This window comes from Delphinus delphis, chromosome 11 (assembly GCF_949987515.2).
Source record: "Delphinus delphis chromosome 11, mDelDel1.2, whole genome shotgun sequence".
NCBI classification, from domain to species: Eukaryota; Metazoa; Chordata; class Mammalia; order Artiodactyla; family Delphinidae; genus Delphinus; species Delphinus delphis.
In genome coordinates this window covers 66628138-66647297 of record NC_082693.1, presented here as the reverse complement: position 1 = coordinate 66647297, position 19160 = coordinate 66628138, and the positions used below count along the sequence as shown (strand labels likewise).

General features: G+C 40.1%; 1 pseudogene; it reads left to right on the top strand.

Annotated features, from left to right (window-relative positions):
* The first annotated feature begins 3633 nt into the window (after positions 1–3633).
* On the top strand, positions 3634–4935 carry LOC132433259 (protein FAM50A pseudogene; annotated as a pseudogene).
* The last annotated feature ends 14225 nt before the right edge of the window (positions 4936–19160 follow it).

Genomic DNA, 19160 nt, shown 5'->3' with positions numbered 1-19160 from the left:
TCCAGAACGGTGAGAAAATACATTTCTTTTTTTGAAGCCACTGTCACCTACAAATTGGCACTTGCCATCTACCTCTACAAGGATCAAATTATGAGCCACTGCAGCTACTGACCAACACCCCCTGAAAGGAGTTCAGGGTGGAGATCGGGAATGAGGCACTCTGTGCTCTGGGAAAAACTGGCAGAACAGGTCTTTCAGATAGATATTTTCAGAAGAAGATTTTATGAGCCCAATTCTTGCATCTCCTCATATCTAGAAAAGCACTAAAATCCTTCATGGTGATATCTGCTCCTTGTGACTAGCAATAACCTTCATGAGACTAGCAGAAAACGTCTGCAAAACATATGTGCTCGATTGCATGTACTCCCCCTTCACCAAAATCACATATATATTGACCTTCCCCCCCGCCCCCACCTCTCTGGAGCAGTTTCTCAGAGCTACCTAAAATAGTCTCCTGGGCTATAGTCTTCATTTTGCTCCAAATAAAACTTAACTCACAACTCGCACACTGTGCATTTTTTTTTCAGTTGACACCAACCAATTTGTGGTATTTTACTGTGGCAGTGCAAACAGACTAATACACACAGTTCTCATCAGAAGTTGTTTATTCTGGATCCCTGGAAACTTCTCCAGCCTCCTCCTCCTCGTTCCTCTCCTTGGACAACTAATCCCTTCAGACCAGTCTTACTATTTTTCAATGAACTCATTAACCTACCTGGCTCCCTAAATACTTTATTTCATCTAGGGTATGTCATACATGGAGTACAGTTTTCAACCCTTCAAATCTGCATAACAAAAAGACACAAAGCTATAGAAATACACAGAAAAAGTGGTAGAAACTAGTCAAGTAGCTGAATCATTCACTATCATTGTAGTCTACTTTTTCCTTCTTAAGACTTTCAAATTTGATTGAATTGGTAGTGAAATATTATATTCTTAGCCTGGGATCAATGCATAAATTCCAAAAACACTCAAATATTGTTTGTAAAATGTTGGGTATATAGAAATTTCTCTGGTGAAAGAATCTCAATGGGATCTACTGACAAGACTTCCCTTAAGGTATAAAAAGCTACCTACTTGAGGGCTTACCTGGTGGCACAGTGGTTGGGAGTCCGCCTGCTGATGCAGGGAGCACGGGTTCGGGCCCCGGTCTGGGAAGATCCCACATGCTGCGGAGCGGCTAGGCCCGTGAGTCATGGCCGCTGGGCCTGCGCGTCCGGAGCCTGTGCTCCGCAACGGGAGAGGCCACAACAGTGAGAGGCCCGGGTACCAGAAAAAAAAAAAAAAAAAAAATCTACCTAACTGAATTACAGAATGTGCTTTTCCAGATGTTAGATATATGAATAAAAGTTTCCATTTTCAACTTAATCTGGTAAAACAGTCCCACGACGAAAGAAAAAAGTCACTCATAAAATGTTTAGAAGCTTAGGGCTTAACATAGAGAAGGAAAAAGAAGAATAAGTGTAATAGACTATTTCAAGTCCTGTAGCCTCCTTGGATCTTTCCTGAACTCTCCAATTCAAGTGTTGTCATCTGTTCCTCACATACTCTATTTTCTTCTGTTTGTGCTGCCCAACTGATGCTTATACTCCATATCCAGCTATTGCCAGTTTAGCTTTCATTAGCAGATATTCCTTCACCTTTGTAATACTTATAAGATGCAGGTTGGAAACCTTGCTGGAATCGTGAATAAAGTCAAAGCAATGTTTGAGAGAAAACCTGCACAATAGCTACAGAACAGGATTTCTTTTTTTAGTGCAAACACTACATTAAAAAGAAACAAGCCTGGAAAGGAGTCACTTCTGCTAAACCTCACCTAGACTTAGTATCTAACCCAAATGCAGTTTCAGCCTCTCCCAGGAATGGAATTTTAAACCAATCAGTGTGGCATTTGCTTGTCAGCACTAATGAGGTAATCTGCATGATAAGACTCCCTGCCCTTCCCTCTAAGGAAAGGTTACTCAGCCTGAAGCAATTCTTTTTTGATTGTTTTGTTTTTTGCTAATAACCTCCTTGTCCCACCTTATATCTAGAAAAGCCTTCCAATTTGCAAAACTCCTCGGAGCACCTGTTTACTAGGTGGGTTGCTGCCAGAATCATAAATCATTGGATAAAGCCAGTTGGATTTTCAAATTTACTTAGCTGAATTTTGTTTAACTAATACATGTTCTCTTTTCATTGGACTTAAAGGTACTGTTTATAAGCTGCAGTGTCTTATTCATGCAACAACCTATATTGCCATGGAAAGAAATGAGTGAAACAAGGGAATATTATCTATCAAATTTAAAGACAAGAAAAAGTGTCAAGAATAATAACATTTAAAAGCAACAATTACTTTCTATAACCAAAATGACAATGGTATTAGAGTACATGTCATGAATTTGACAATTTGAGACTATAATAAGGTAAGTTCAAATCAATTAGCTTCATAAAATCAACTTTTCTTGATAACTGAAAGAAAAGTAAAACATTTAAAGGGAGCAATATAGAAAAACAATTTTTAATGGGGAATATCAATCTTTAACAGGGAATATCATTTGACAAGCTGAAAGATATAATTTGAGAAAAAGAGTTTGAAAAAGTTTTAAGTTTGCCTTATGTAGTTCTGATTCTACTGTTTAGCAAACATTTATGGTGGATTTCCTGAAGTCAGTTTACAAAAACAAAAAAGAAAATTGGGGCTTTGAAATTCTTTTAGATTTGAAATTCTTTTAGAAATATTGTAACAAAAACAGAAGAGACTTTATCAAGACACTGAATGAATTAAAGCCAATTTCGATCTAAAATCCTAAATTGAGCTCATCCAATGTTGCCTCTTAAGGTTTGTAAAATTTTTCAAAAGTAATTTTAAAGCATTTTTTGCAATAGAAATTTGTTTAACACTATATGAGAATATATAGTCCTGATTAATAACAACTTAACACAAATAAAATCAACTATGCCATAGTAATCTTTTTTTTGAAGAAAATACAAAATAATCTTCACAGGTAATTAAACATGACATTTAAATTAGTTCATGATCTATAACTGACAACTCACAATAAAATAATCTTGGATTGGACCACATCTTAATTCTTGAGTTTTCAGTGTGTTTTTACTACAAGGGAGCTTTACTTAAAGTTTTATTCAAAAGGAAATGCTAACTATAAATTCAATATTTGATGTCATTTATATTACTTAGTTGTAATTGGAATGTGGGTAATTATGAATTTACAGCTGACCCTTGAACAATTTGGGGGTTAGGGATGCCGACCCTCTGAACAATCGAAAATCTCATATAACTTATTATCGTCAGCCCTTGGTATCCAGGGTTCCTCCTTATCTTCAGATTCAACCAACTTGGGTCATATTTACTATGGAAAAAAAATCAGTGTATACATGGACCTATGCAGTTGAAACCCGTGTTGTTCAAGTGTCAACTGTATCTTCTGTTATCAAATTAGTTCTTCTTCCCCACAGATTAAATATCCCTGAAGGGCAGTCACGTGCCAGGGGCGGGGCGCGGTGGCAGCGAGTCCCCCAGTAGCCGGTAGCCAGTAGCCGACGTCACGGCGCTGGGGTCAGTTGACTGCCCGCCTCCACAGCCGCTGCAGCCCGAGACTCGGCCGGACCGCTGTCGCTGTCGCTGCCGCCATGGCGCAGTACAAGGGTGCCGCAAGCGAGGCAGGCCGCGCCATGCACCTGATGAAGAAGCGGGAGAAGCAGCACGAGCAGATGGAGCAGATGAAGCAGAGGATCGCGGAGGAGAACATAATGAAATCCAACATTGACAAGAAGTTCTCTGTGCACTACGATGCCGTGGAGGCGGAGCTCAAGTCCAGCACCGTGGGTCTTGTGACCCTGAACGACATGAAAGCTAAGCAGGAGGCCCTGGTGAAGGAGCGGGAGAAGCAGCTGGCCAAGAAGGAGCAGTCGAAGGAGCTGCAGCTGAAGCTGGAGAAGCTGCGAGAGAAGGAGCGCCAGAAGGAGGCCAAGCGGAAGATCTCCAGCCTGTCCTTCACCCTGGAGGAAGAGGATGAGGCAGGCAACGAAGAGGAGCTGAAGAGGGAAGAGATCACAAAAAAGAGGAAACTGGGGAAGAACCCAGATGTGGACACGAGCTTCTTGCGTGACCGAGACCGGGAGGAGGAGGAGAATCGGCTCCGGGAGGAGCTACGGCAGGAGTGGGAAGCCAAGCAGGAGAAGATCAAGAGCGAGGAGATCGAGATCACCTTCAGTTACTGGGATGGCTCTGGGCACCGGCGTACAGTCAAGATGAAAAAGGGCAACACTATGCAGCAGTTCCTGGAGAAGGCCCTCGAGAGCCTGCGCAAAGACTTCAGCGAGCTAAGGTCGGCAGGGGTGGATAAGCTCATGTACATCAAGGAGGACCTAATCATACCCCACCACCACAGCTTCTATGACTTCATCGTCACCAAGGCGCGAGGGAAGAGCGGGCCCCTCTTCAATTTCGACGTTCACGATGACGTGCGGTTGCTCAGCGACGCCACCGTGGAGAAGGACGAGTCGCACGCGGGCAAGGTGGTGCTGCGGAGCTGGTACGAGAAGAACAAGCACATCTTCCCCGCCAGCCGCTGGGAGCCCTACGACCCTGAGAAGAAGTGGGACAAGTACACGATCCGGTGATGTGGCAGCAGCGCGGCCCCAGCGCCTCCGGCTCCCTGCGGCCCCAGGATTCTGGGCTCCCGGCTCTCCGCTCCCGAGACGTGACGGGGCCTGCTCAGCCCCTGCCCCTGGCGCTATTGTTTACCGCCTTTCTCTTTTATGACAGAGATATACACGTCAGAGCTGGAGCATCTGTTGTGCGTTTTATTTTATTTTTATTTTTTTTTATAAATTTATTTATTTTTGGCTGCATTGGGTCTTTGCTGCTGCACATGGGCTTTCTCTAGTTGCGGCAAGCAGGGGCTTCTCATTGTGGTGGCTTCTCTTGTTGTGGAGCACAGGCTCTAGGCGCATGGGCTTCAGTAGTTGTGGCACATGGGCTCAGTAGTTGTGGCTCACTGGCTGTACAGCGCAGGCTCAGTAGCTGTGGCGCAGGGGCTTAGTTACTCCGTGGCATGTGGGATCTTCCTGGACCAGGGCTCAAACCCGTGTCTCCTGCATTGCCAGGCGGAATCTTAACCACCGTGCCACCAGGGAAGCCCTGTGCGTTTTATTTTAAAGATTTTTTTTTTTTTATTGAGCTAAAATTCACATAACATAAAATTCACCGTTGTGACCATTTGAAAGTGTACCATCCAGGGGTATTTAGTACATTCATAGTGTTGTGAATCACCCCGAAAGGAGACCCCACGTCCATTAGCAGCTGCCCCCCAGCCCCTCGCACCCCCTAGTTTACTTTGTCTGTATGGATTTGCCTGTTCTGGAAGTTTCACATAAATGGAATTATACAATAAAAAAAAAAAAATGTCCCTGAAGGACATCTTGAAAGAAGAACAATGAGAAAGATGACACAGGACTGATTTAAATGAAAGCTAGATAACAGCAGCCCCTTGGAAACAATTCAAATAACTTGGTCTGGGAATAACTTGGATTCTCACATAAAGTATAAAATTGAGAGAGGCGGTATGACTAGGAAGCAGCTATCTGGCAGCCCTAACATTTCATACACTTTCAAAATGAAGAAACCACCAAGTTTCTTCTTCCATTTGAGAAATCACAGTGTTCTGGGCTATCAGTTGGGCCCAGAATAAACTCTCAAAAAGACTGAGGTTGACTTCCATTTTTAGCAATATGTCAGACTAGTCCTAAGAAATCTTCTGGTACACAATACCTAAGAAGAGTGCACATGTGGTGACCTAGACGGGTGAGATGGGGCGGTGGGGAGGGAGGTGTCAGAGGGAGGGGATATATGTATACATATAGCTGATTCACTTTGTTGTACAGCAGAAACTAACACAACATTGTAAAGCAACTATACCCCAATTTAAAAAGCAAACAAACCAAAAACACTTAAAAATATTCACTGATGAGCTGGCAGAAAAATAAGGGCAATTCTTTGAAGCCAGAATTGTCAACAAAGTACAAACACATAAAGCCCTGAAGCACTAGAAATGGCATTCCCAAGGATTTGATTTTAACTGACCATAAGCCTGACTTAAGACGAGCATAAAAAAAAAGTTTAGGTCCCCTGAAAGTTGGGAAGTCAGAATGGAGACCTCCACCTAATGCTGGACACCAGAAAAGCATTCAACTTTGCTGGATGTGACAGAAACAGTATTATATGTTGATCATAATCCTTTCTCTTCCTGGGCACAGAGGAAGGCCCATTTTCCACCCTCCCCTGCAGTTTTTTGGGGACTGTGTGACAGCATTCTGGCCAGTAGTATGCGGGTGGAAATGATGTTCTCTATATCCAGACCTGGCCCTCTAGAGGTAATGTATTCCACACAGTACAGTTTAAAAATGTGAGAGGACAGCCCACTCCACATCAGACTTGGCATGAGGAAAATAAACCTTCATTCTCTTAAAGCCACTGAAATTTGGGGGTTTACTTTCAACTACATTTAGTCTGATAATTTTGATTATTAAAATAATTGAACTAGGGAAAAAAAAAAACTTGCTCCACAGAGAGAAATAATTGGAATACCTGCCCTCAATAGGATAGGATGCTGAAATTAATACTCACAATTGTGTTGGGGGAAAAAAAAAAAGAGTCCAAACAAAAATTAGAGTGGCCTCAAATTGTTAGAGCCCCCAGCTACGCTGCAGATGAAACACAAATTCTCTCTCTGCAAATAAACTTTAAATCTAGGATCAAATATTCTCAAAGATACAATTCCAGGATTATTTTACAAATAAAAATAATAAAACACAGAAGGAGACAAGCCGCCATGCACAAGAGAGCAGAAAAAATAAACTGCAGAAGTAGAAATGCAAAAGCAACAATTATTAGAATTATCACAGGGATAATATGTTTCTATTAATAAAATACCATATTAAATGCTACATTAAAATTGTAATTAAACAGTAACAGAGTTTCGAGATGTACCATGCAGATATGGAAAGAACCAAATGTAATTTCTAGAAATAAAAATGTAATAATTGAATTTAGAAACTCCAGATTAGATACTAATTAAATTCTGAAGAGAGAATAAATGAATTGAAAAGATATAAAAATAATATTTAGAATGTAGCACAGAAAAAAAATATAAAATATAAAAGAAGGGTTAAGAAAATAAGATAGTCATGTGTTCTAAAATATGTTTATAAAAGTTGACCCTAGTGATTGGAAGTAGAATCAAACAGAAACTCTGGAGATTTAAATCTCTTTGAATCAATTTAACAGCAGAACAGACAGAGTTATACAAAGAACTAGTAAGCTGGTGGGTAGGTCAGAAGAAATTATTCCTAATGAAACTTGGGGGAAACGATGCAAAATACAGACGAGAGTAAAAGATTTAGAACAAGTAGTGAAGCAATATAATAAACATTTCATTGGACTTCTAGGAAGCCTAGAGAGAAAGGGCAGAGGAATATTCAGACATAAGAAAATTTTCCAGAATTGATAAAAGACTCCTATTCTAGATTCAGGAAGCAAAATACATCCTAAGCACAATAAAATAAATAAATCTATAGTCAGAGCCATCCAAGCAAACTGAAAAACACCAAACGTAAAAAGAAGATTTTAAAGCCCATCAGAAAAACAGAACAACTTACAAAGAGCTTACATTTCACCAACAATATATTTCTTAACAATGGAAGGCAAGAGAGTTGGATTACATCTTCAAGAGAGAAAATTCAGTGTATACCCAATTTAACCATATTTCAAGAATTGTGGTGATTTAAAGACATTTCTATGCAAACATTTACTAAGAATATTACCACCAACAAACACTCCTTAAAGGAACTTCTAAAGAAAGTACTTCAAGAAGAAACTGACCCAGAAGCTAAGTTGTAATAAATAAATTCAATTCAAATAAATCATCGAAAGCTTGATTTTACCAAACCATAATATTAACAATGTTTAACTGATGTAGTTAAGAACTAATGACAAGAGTTCTGTTTTAAAATACGTCAGGACAAGAAAGCACTTTTGCTGCAAAACTGCACAAAACCAGGTAAGTTATAAATATCATATTTTAAAAGCATCAGAGAACTTCAGAAGCAACAAACTAAAATTCCAGAAAGAAGAAAAACTCCTTTTTGTGAGCAAGGATTTTTCTCTTTCTTTCTCCTGCAGACATTTTCTAACTCTGGGTGCTCGTGGAGGCTCTGGCTTGATCAGCCAGGCCCTTGGCTACAGAAAAGAGAAACTAGCAAAAATTTTAGTGATTCTGCAGGAGTAGTGGAACAAATTGGAAACCTGAGGGTTTTCAAACTCGCAACTGCTGCTCCTCGCAGAACATTTGCTAAGTTTTGGTGCTATACAGGAAGCTAAGAACTAGGCCAAAAGCTTCCTGAAGGCAAAGTGAAATCTCCAGAAGTCTTGTGGAAATAACCTAACTCAGATATACTACAGTCTTACCTTCAAGGAATTGGCCGTATTTTGAAGCAAGGTAAGCTGGAAGACTGAAGAGCTGGGCTGAGATCTCTGAAGGACGTAGAGTTAAATTTTCTGCAGTCTTCCAAACTGGAGGAGACAGAGACTCACCGACTTAGAATCAAAACCCTTTGCAGGCAGAGAGGGAGCAGAGCAAACATGATGAGCAGGCGCAAAGCAGAAGTAGGCTGGGTTTACATAAAACAGAAACCCAGCCCCAATTTTAATTAACGTCTGATTGGATTCAGGTGCTCCAAGCCTCGCTCTATTTACCAACAAAGGAAGATAACATAATGTAGAGCTTCAAGAGTTATAGCAGAATGTCACAAAGGAACATCACATAATGTAGAGCCTCAAGAGTTATAGCACAATGTCCAACATGCATCAAGAAAGTACTACAAGTGTGGAGATGAGAAACTATGACCAACTCTCATGAGCAAAGGAGAGGAGAGATGAGCCAGATACTGGAGTTAGCAAACAAGGCCTTTCAGAAACCTGTGGTTAACGTTAAAAAAAAACAACGGAGAAAAAGAGAGGCAAAGTAGATCAAAGGGTGGAGAATTTAAAAGAGAATTAAAATCTATAAAAGAGAATGAAATGAACATTCCGTAAATGAAAGAAAGAAAATATCTGAAGCTAAGTAATTAATGAGTTGAACAGCAGACTGAACGCAGCTGAAAACAATGACTAGAACTAGGTGCTAGTGAACTAGAAATTAGTTTTTAAAAAACTGAAGCAAAAAAAAAAATGGTATGAGAAAGCACACACATATAAAAATGTAAAAGACTGTGGGACATTGTCTTTGCTCAGGTACCCCAGAGAAAGGACTTTGATGAAAAGACTTGCATTCAGGACATTTAACAATGAGAGCTCTCCCGAAAAACATTGTTAGGAAGCTAAGCATGATTGAGCAGAGGGAGAAATTGAACTGAAATTCAATTACAAGAGAGGCCTTAGTCAATCCTGTAGAAGTTTTGGAACTGGGATGGCCCTTCAGAGATGTCCCAAATTGAGGCAAGGAAGCTGGGCATTTTAACCTCCATGTTGCACCTGTCACTGAATGCAGTATCCTCCGCGAAGGAGCCATAAACTTGGGCAAAGCTGCTCTCTTTGGCGGCCAGCCATGCCGAGCAGGGCCTCAGCTGTGAGTTGTCAGAAGTCAACATTCCTAGCGGCTGGGGGAATGAGCGAGGCATCTAGATTCACCAGAAGCTGGTTCCCCATAGCCTCTAGGATTACCCACACTTGGAGCTACCTGCTTCATATAAGTTCACCTCCCTGGAAACAACTCCAGGATTCTGGTTTATCTCTTTTCCTGTGTAAATTTGCAAGGACAAAGTTAGTGGACATATTACAGCCCTCACGATTGCAACAGTTCCTGGAGATATAATTGACATTCACTGTCTACTCTACTGACCATTCCAGATTCACTCTTGGCTACCCCATCTACTGGTTTAAGTGCTTTATGTGTGGGGTGAAAAATACTTATTCTGAGCATCTGTTCACTAAGGCTTTCTCTAGCCGTGGCTGCTGCCCTCATCCATTCACCATCAACATTGGGCAAAGAAATGACAAAGGACACACACCTAGATCATTTGGGTGGTAAATATAGTCTCTTCCACCTTCATCGTGTAACAGAAGCTCTAACTTCGCCTAAGGATTAGAGTCAATTACCCTTGCCAATATAGTGACTTCTTGTCTGCTGGTCTCTTGGAATGAGAAACACAAAGTGATTAGATGGCAACCATGGAATAAAAGTTCTTAGGAATCTGTCTCCCCTGATGGAAGCATTCCTTCCCTGGGAACCAGGCTCTCTATAAACTTAGAATTGGGGGTTCAGTTAATATAAAATCCCCAAGTAAATCATCGAGAGTGATGGTAAGTGAGGCCACTCCTGTTTCCAGTTCTTGGTTCTAGTTCCTTGCATTCTAACTACTCAGGACAGAGCACCTTTTCATGGTTGCTAGTTAGGGTGTATGCTGTGTCCTGGAGGATGGGGCCCAATCCTTGTAGAATACCATCTTCCAGGCAGTACTCAGGTCGTACCCTTAAAATCCATTCAATTGCTATAGCAGGTCAAAAATTTCTGGGTGGTTTGGAAGGTGATCGGACCAGTGGATATCAAGTCATGTGCTCACAGCTACAACTCCTCTGCTTTAGAGGGGTTCTTAGTATGAGGCACATTATATCACATATCTTCTCAGTGAATCAAACAACTATAAACCCTCATAGAGGGGTGCTGCCTAAGGCTCTCTGCAGGCAAGTTAAACAAACAGGAGTATGGAATACATGTCATTTCCAGACAAATCACTGACTTTCAAGATGTAAGGAATCTGCTGTACTCAATTTCCTACCAATGAACTCTTTGGTCTCCTCCAGGAATGGGGCCAGACTGAGGTACAACAATGGTCTCTTGCTGGCAGGTAAAACATTCATTCACCAGTAGCACCCTTGGTGAATGGGAGCCCATGCAAACTCCATCCTAGCCACCATTGTTATTTCATGTCTGAGCCCACTGTGCTAGTAGCAGAATGGTGGGTGACAGAGGTTGGCTGGCATCAAGTTTTTTTTTGTCTATTTTGCTGTTTAATGCCTACTGTGTCAGTTTTCCATGTATCGCCTCTTAGCTCTGAATGTCCCTTTCAATATACGCATGGTAACCAACAACAGATTCCTTTAAGATTTTCTCCTTTAAAAATGAGCTTGATGTTAAGCTTTCTTGTTGCAGGGTGCTAGAGATATCTTACAGGAAGAAGAGAATTCCTGGAATATTCAATGTGGGCTGGGGGTCAGCAGTGTGAAGGGGAGGACTTCCAAATAGCCCACCCCAGTTATAGGCCTAGTGCATCGTCACTGCATTGCCTCAAAGCTATTTCAATTTTCATATTCTCTACCATAATCAACCCACAGCGAACTTGTTCACTTTCTCATCCCACCCTGGTTCACTATGTTGTGGCCATCATGCCAATTGGCTCTGCTGAGTAGGATATAGCTAGCACCTTGGGAGATTATCAGTACCAGAAGGAAATAAACTCTATACCATTTCTGAGGCCCAGCATCTTAGTCAAATTTCTAGAGGTTCAATGATCTACAAAGTGCTAGGAAATTCCCTTTAAGAAAAATTGTCCCAGCTCCACTTAGCACTGAAGAAGAGTCATAATGTTTACTAGGCACTTTTGGATTTTGAAGGCAAAAGTCACATTTGAGTGTTCTGCTCTGATCCATTAAACAAGTAACCATAAGTCTGAGAGTTACGGGGCTTGAAGCAAAAGAAGACTCTGCATTAAGTCTGAAATGTGTTTATCAATTGCATTTTATGACCCAGCAAGTCCAATGATATTTAAACTGTCCAGGGCAAGGAGGGCTCTGTACACAGCCTTTAGCCAACCCAAATAGGAGAATCACATTGCAAACCCCCAAGCAACAGAAGTAAAACCATATCCTCTTCTGCAAACAGCAACTCTGCTTGCTACTAGGTCCTGGAAAAGACTGAATATCCCACCAGAGAGCATCCAGAGACCTTGAAACATGTCATGGACTGTTTTTTTTTTAAACTAATTTAGCAAGTTTTACTTCAGTCATGCAAATCAGCAACTCAAAACCAAGTGGAAATGGTATAAAAGATGTCAAGCTAAAGCAAGTCTTCAAAGGCACAAGTAAGTTGAATGACCAGATGGCTCAGATGTCTGCAGCAACTAAGCCTGCTGCATTGCCCCTTCTGCCTTAACCCACACTTACAGCCTCATAAGATTTCCTTAATGATCAATTGACAAGAAAAAGCATAGGCCAGGTTTACAGACAATATTAATAAGATACCACAAGATATTACAGTAAAATGGTTTATGTTGATACAACAGAATACTATTCAACGGTGAAAATGAATGAACGGTAACTACATGCATCAAATAGATTCATCTAGGAAATGTAAATCGTTGAACTACTTTATGTAGAAGAGTATATTTAGTATAACTCCACTTATAAAAACTTCTAAGGCCAGAAAGCTAAAAATTAAAATATTTGGAGATCCATGAGAGAAAAGCAAGGCATGATTAACACAAAGTGTAGGATATGTATGCTTTTGTACATGTGGGGTGAGCAGTGGCCGTAATTCTGTTAGAGAAACACAGAGGCCTTCAAAGGTGTAAGGCCAACTGGCCCGAGGCAGGGGAACACAATCAGATTCACAGGTTGCATCAGAACGAAATTCTCCGCACCACCCAGTTCCAGAAACTGCCCTGGAGACATTCCGGACCACCCAGTTCCAGGAACTGACCTGGGGATTTTGAACCCGGCCCAGCCTTCCCGCCTTTCGAGGGGCGGGACTAACGGTTCCCCAGGATACCCGAAAAGACCACCAAATAAGGAATACCCTGCGCCCTCCCAGATTCACCACACCCCTTTCCCTTCTTCCCCTATAAAATCTTGCCCAACCCTCTCCCGGGTGCGACTTCTCTGGCCCCTTTCTCTCGGACCAGTGAACCTCGCCCGGGAGCGCTCCCTAATAAAGCTCACTTAAAGCTTTCCTCTGTTTCGCGGTGCCGTTTGTTAAGATCCGACCTTACAAAAGGAATTGGTGATGTTATATTTCTTAAGCTTATGATGCATATATGAGTATTAATCTTATTGTCATTCTTTTTGCTAGTGGCTCTCAATCCAGGCTGCACTTTGGACTCATCTAAAGAGTTAAAAAACCGAGAACAAAACTCCAAAATTCATGCCCTGGCACCGGCTGATTTATCCTGAGGTGTTTGTGTTCAAATGCTTTCCAAGTGATTCTAATACATAACTAGGTTTGAGAAACATTGCTTTGCACTCTTAATATACTCTTTTGTTTTTGTTTTTGTTTTTGTTTTTGCGGTACGCGGGCCTCTCACTGTTGTGGCGTCTCCCACTGCGGAGCACAGGCTCCGGACGCGCAGGCTCAGCGGCCACGGCTCACAGGCCCAGCCGCTCCGCGGCATGTGGGATCTTCCCGGACCGGGGCACGAACCCATGTCCCCTGCATCGGCAGGCGGACTCTCAACCACTGCGCCACCAGGGAAGCCCCTACTCTTTTGTATTTTTATATATTCCATGTTTTTTTAGAAGACCAAAGATACCGGAAATGAAACAATTCTCTACTTAGACTTGTTGTGATGTATTGACCCATTATGCTCCATGGCAGCCAGGTCATGTGTTAGTTTATTGGCCTTTAGAGACAAGCCACATAAATGTTCTCATGAGGTAATGACTATTCCCAGCCTAACTCAGTCAACCCCGTTTGCTCCTCTTTAATCATCACCTCATCCGCTGATGAATTCTACCCTGGCTTAGCAAACTTCCTACATCAAAACACAGGCATTTTTCTTTGTGCTATCTAGATATTCTCTGATTTTGTATGTTTCTCTTTTCTCTCTTATTATTTCACTTTTTCCTGCCTTTATGCCTTCAGGCTGTATCACTGTGGCTTTCTTCTTCGCTTGCTGACAATCCCATTTAGTGCTTTTTCCATTACTTTTCCTTCATGGAAATGTCTAAACATTGACTTAGGTCTCTTTCTAAATGAAGATTACTTTAGAAAGAAAAGAGTTAAAATGCATTAACTAAGGACCTTGTCTTTTGAACTGGTAAAAGAAAAAAATAATTTAATGAGGATATTAACTCTGAAAGCCCTGTCTCAGGTTTTTCTCTACTTTTATAAGTTCCTAAAAATTATACCGGAGTGGAATCAATGGCCAAAATCTTAAATGTCACTTCTTCAGCATGGAACTTTAATATCACTAAGAAACAGTATATTTTACATATCCTTGAATCCAAATCAAAGATATCAAATGTATAAAAATGAAAGTATGATAATTTATGATGAAACTCAAGGAACTGAGCCCAATAAAATCAATACTAGCTTTATTTTTATCATGTAAGCGAAGTGTGAACATTCAAGCTAATAACACATTGGGGAAATTTAAGACATGAAACATTTCAAATTCCCACTACTGAATGTGAGATGCTTAAATGTTAACGGTATGCTGAGAATAACTGCGATTTTTCACCAGCAGTTTTGAGAACTATACTGGGATATTCCATAGCTTATGCAAGCTATTCCAAATGAAATATTTTTCTAACACCTTTGAAGGGCCACTTTGTCATCCTAACTATTTAATAAAAATAGAAATAGAATAATTTCTGAAATGGCTCTAATTTTTCAGATATTTTAATTTATTTTCAGAGTGCAAGCATCTTGAAAAGAAGGAAATATACAAGGTTTATTCAAATATTTATGATATTTTCCAAAACATTTTCTCAAAATATTTAATAGAAACAAAGGTTAGAGATCATAGTTTTCCAAACATAATAGCATAACAAGAAAAATACCAGTTGCCAAGAAAATAGAATAATTACCTAAAAGTAGTTAACCTTTGAGATAAGACTGATTCATTTAAGTAGGTTTCAAAAGATTCCTAGCTTCCAGACAGGAAACTTGTATAGGTCAACATAGTCTTTTCAGGAATGAAACTAAGATTAGGCAATTAACCTTTTAATCCACTTACCAGTTCAAATTCCCTTCATTTTAAAGTTATACAGGCAGCACAAAGATAACTGTTGGAGTTTAAAAGAGTTTTTGTGAAAGAGAGAGATTATGGTGGTGTGTGTGTGTGTATGTGTGTGTGTGTGTGTGTGTGTGTGTGTGTGTGTGTGTACTTTTTTTTTTTTTTTCTGCGGTATGCGGGCCTCTCACTGTGTGGCCTCTCCGGTTGCGGAGCACAGGCTCCGGACGTAGGCTCAGCGGCCATGGCTCACGGGCCCAGCCGCTCTGCGTCATGTGGGATCTTCCCGGACCGGGCACGAACCTGTGTCCCCTGCATCAGCAGGCGGATTCTCAACCACTGCGCCACCAGGGAAGCCCTAAATATACATTTTTTATGAAGGCTGAAATTGAGGTAATTATTTTTATGCCTCAGTAATTTAAGGTGGTGTTGAGTATTGTATCCTGGATTTAAAAAAATTATATATATATATGTATGTATATATATATATATATATATATATATATATAAACATTACACTTGGATAAACAAAAATATCTACTTAATTACCTAGTAGAATCCAGTGAGATACCTACAAAGATGACCTAGGGCAGAACTAAAGCACACAGTGTATTCTTGGAAGTGGATGTGAGAAGAAGGTGAATATATCAAATAGTGTCAGCAAGGAAGTGTCAGAATCTTTATGCTTCTATATAATTGGGGATATTTGCTTTTAGCTTAAGTAGACCTCAAATAGGTACATTTCAAACTAAAACAACTTTTAAATGTCCCACTTTTTCTGATAATCTAGAGACTAAAATTAGCTTAAACTAGAATATTGACTATCTCACATAACATGGCATCCAGAGGAGAAGCAGACTCCAGACTGGTTGACTCAACTGCACAATTACATTTTTTAAGGCTCAGTTTGGGATTTATCTTTTTCTCAACCTTTCAGTAGTTCCATCCTTCATGTTGTCTTCATGTTAGAGCTCATAGTAAGGTGGCTGCGTAATTTCCAGGTGCTGGATCCAGATCCAGCAACATGCCTACAAAGAAGGCTCTTTTAAGAGTAAGAAATATTTTCCCTAGAATACTCCAGAACTTCTAACATTTCATGAGACAGAATGGTCATATTCTTTTTGGAACAAGTCACTGACAAGGGGTAATTTAATACCATGTGGCTAGCCTATTCATTTGGGGTAGGGATGTTGGGGAGAAAACTCTAGTATTTACTACATATTTCAGCACATATGGTATTCATTATTTCATTTATTTAATAAATACTTCTCATCTTAGGTGCCTATTATGTGTCACTAGAGATATAGTATTAAACAGTGCAGTCATTGGTTTGATCTCATGCAGTTAACAGTCTAGCTGGAAAGGTAGATAGTTTTTAAATTTTTAGAAATAATTGAATGACTAAATTTTTAAAAATACTGCTGGATCTAACAAAATATGGATAAGATATATATGTGAAAAACAATCAAGCTCTGCTAAAAAAAAAAAAAAAAAACAAAACTCAAAGAATTAAATAAATGGAGAGATATTCCACGCTCATGTATAGCAAACTCAGTACTGTTAAGATGTCAGTTCTTCCTAACTTGATCTACAAATTCAATGTAACCCCAATCAAAATCTCAGTAAGTTATTTTGTGGATATTGACAAACTGATTTTAAAGTTTATATGGAGAGTAAAAGACCCAAGTAGCCAACACAATATGAATGGAGAATAAACTCGAGCACTGACACTACCAGACTTCAAGACTTATAATAAATCTACAGTAATCAAGACAGTGTGGTATTTGTGAAAGAACAGACAAATAGATCAATGGAACAGAATAGAAATCTCAGAAATAGATCCGCATATAGTTAACTGATCTCTGACAAAGAAGCAAAGGCAATATAATGGAGCAAAGATAGTATCTTCAACCAATAGTGCTAGAACAACTGGACATCCATATTGCAAAAAAGTGAATTCAGACACAGACCTTATACCCTTCTCAAAAATTAACTGAAAATGGGCCACTGACCTAATGTAAAACACAAAGCTATAAGAACCCCTAGAAGATAATATAGGAGAAAACCTAGATGACCTTGAGTATGACCATGACTTTTAGATACAACACCAAAGTTGTGATCAATGGAAGAAATAATTGATAAGCTGGACTTCGTTACAATTAAAAACTTCTGCTCGGGCCTCCCTGGTGGCGCAGTGGTTGAGAATCTGCCTGCTAGTGCAGGGGACACAGGTTCGAGCCCTGGTCTGGGAGGATCCCACATGCCGCGGAGCAACTAAGCCCGTGAGCCACAACTACTGAGCCTGCGCGTCTGGAGCCTGTGCTCCACAACAAGAGAGGTCGCGATAGTGAGAGGCCCGTGCACTGCGATGAAGAGTGGCCCCCACTTGCCACAACTAGAGAAAGCCCTCGCACAGAAATGAAGACCCAACACAGCCCAAAATAAATAAATAAATTTAAAAAAAAAACAAAAACCTTCTGCTCTCCAAAAGACAGTGTCAACATAATGAGCAGATAAGCCGTAGACTGGAAAAAAAAACTTGCAAAAGATATATCTGATAAAGGACTGTTATGCAAAATACATAAAGGATCCCTAAACTCAAGAATAAGAAAACAAACATCCTGTCTAAAAAAAGGGCCAAAGAGTAGCAGACACCTCACCAAAGAACATATATAGAGGCAAATAAAAATTTGAAAAGATGCTCCACATCATATGTCATCAGGTAAGTTCAAATTAAAGCAATTAGATACCATTATATATGTATTAGAATGGCCCAAATCCAAAACACTGACAACACTAACAACTCATGAGGACGTGGATCAATAGAAACTGGAATGGAAAATGATACAGCCACTGCAGAAGAGGGTTTGGCACTTTCTTACAAAGCTAAACATCTTACCATACGATCCAGCAATCAGTCTCTTTGGTATTTAGCCAGATAAGTTGAAAACTATGTCCACACAAAAACTTGCACACTGATATTTATAGCAGCTTTATTCATAATTGTCAAAACTTGGAAGTAACCAAGATGTCCTTCAGTAGGTGAATGGATAAAAAGACCCCAGTACATCTGGACAAGAGAATATTATTCAGCACTAAAAGGAAATGAGCTATCAAACCATGAAAAGACATGGAGAAATCTTACATGCCAATTACTAAGTGAAAGAAGCCAATCTGAAAAGGCTACATGCTGTACGATTTCAACCGTATGACATCTGAAAAAGGCAAAACTATGGATCTAGTGAAAAAAAACAAACAAGTGGTTCTAGGGGTTGTGAGAGAGGGAGGAATGAATAGTCAGAGCACAGAAGGTTTTTAAGGTAGTGAGACTACTTTGTTCTGTATGATATTAGGCTGGATACCTGTCAATATACATTTGCCAAAACACATAGAATGAACACCACCAAGAGTAAACCTTAATGTAAACTATGAACTTTGGGTGAGTATGAACAATATAGATTGTTCATGGATTGTAACAAATGTACCACTCTGGTTCAAGATGTTGATAGTGAGGGATGCTGTGCATATGTTGGGGCAGGGGGTACATGGGAACTCGGTACTCTCTGCTCAATTTTTCTGTGAACTTAAACCTGCTCTAAAAATTAAAGTCTATTTTCTGATCCCCTTGACTTCAATCAACTAAAGCTTGGACAATGTCAACCTCTGCCTCAATTCTACGCTGAATTTTCCTCTGCTCAGGCCCCTTCATGAATATGCATGTATCCTTAGCTTAAAACTCCCCCAATTTCGCTGTTTGGGGAGACACTGCTTTGGGAAGTGTTCTCCTTACTTGCTGCAAGTAATAATAAATCCTTCCTTCTCCCTATCTTTGGTTTGGTTGTGCCTACTGGTTTGACACTCATCAAGAATTGAGCCCAGTTTTCGGGTAACAGCTAGGAGAATGATGTCACATAACATATGCTTACTAAAGGTTTAGAATGAATAAATGTCAAGCATTATGCTACTTGCTACAAATAGAATGGCAACCAATATAAATACAATTCCTGCTTTCAGGGAGCTTACGATTGAGAAGATGAATAATAAAATAGGAAGTTACCCTACAATAAGTGTGGCAAGCTGTATGTTAAAGGAAATATAGTGTGCAATGCTTTTATTTATTTTTTTTATCTTATCACTTTTTTCTGCGGTCA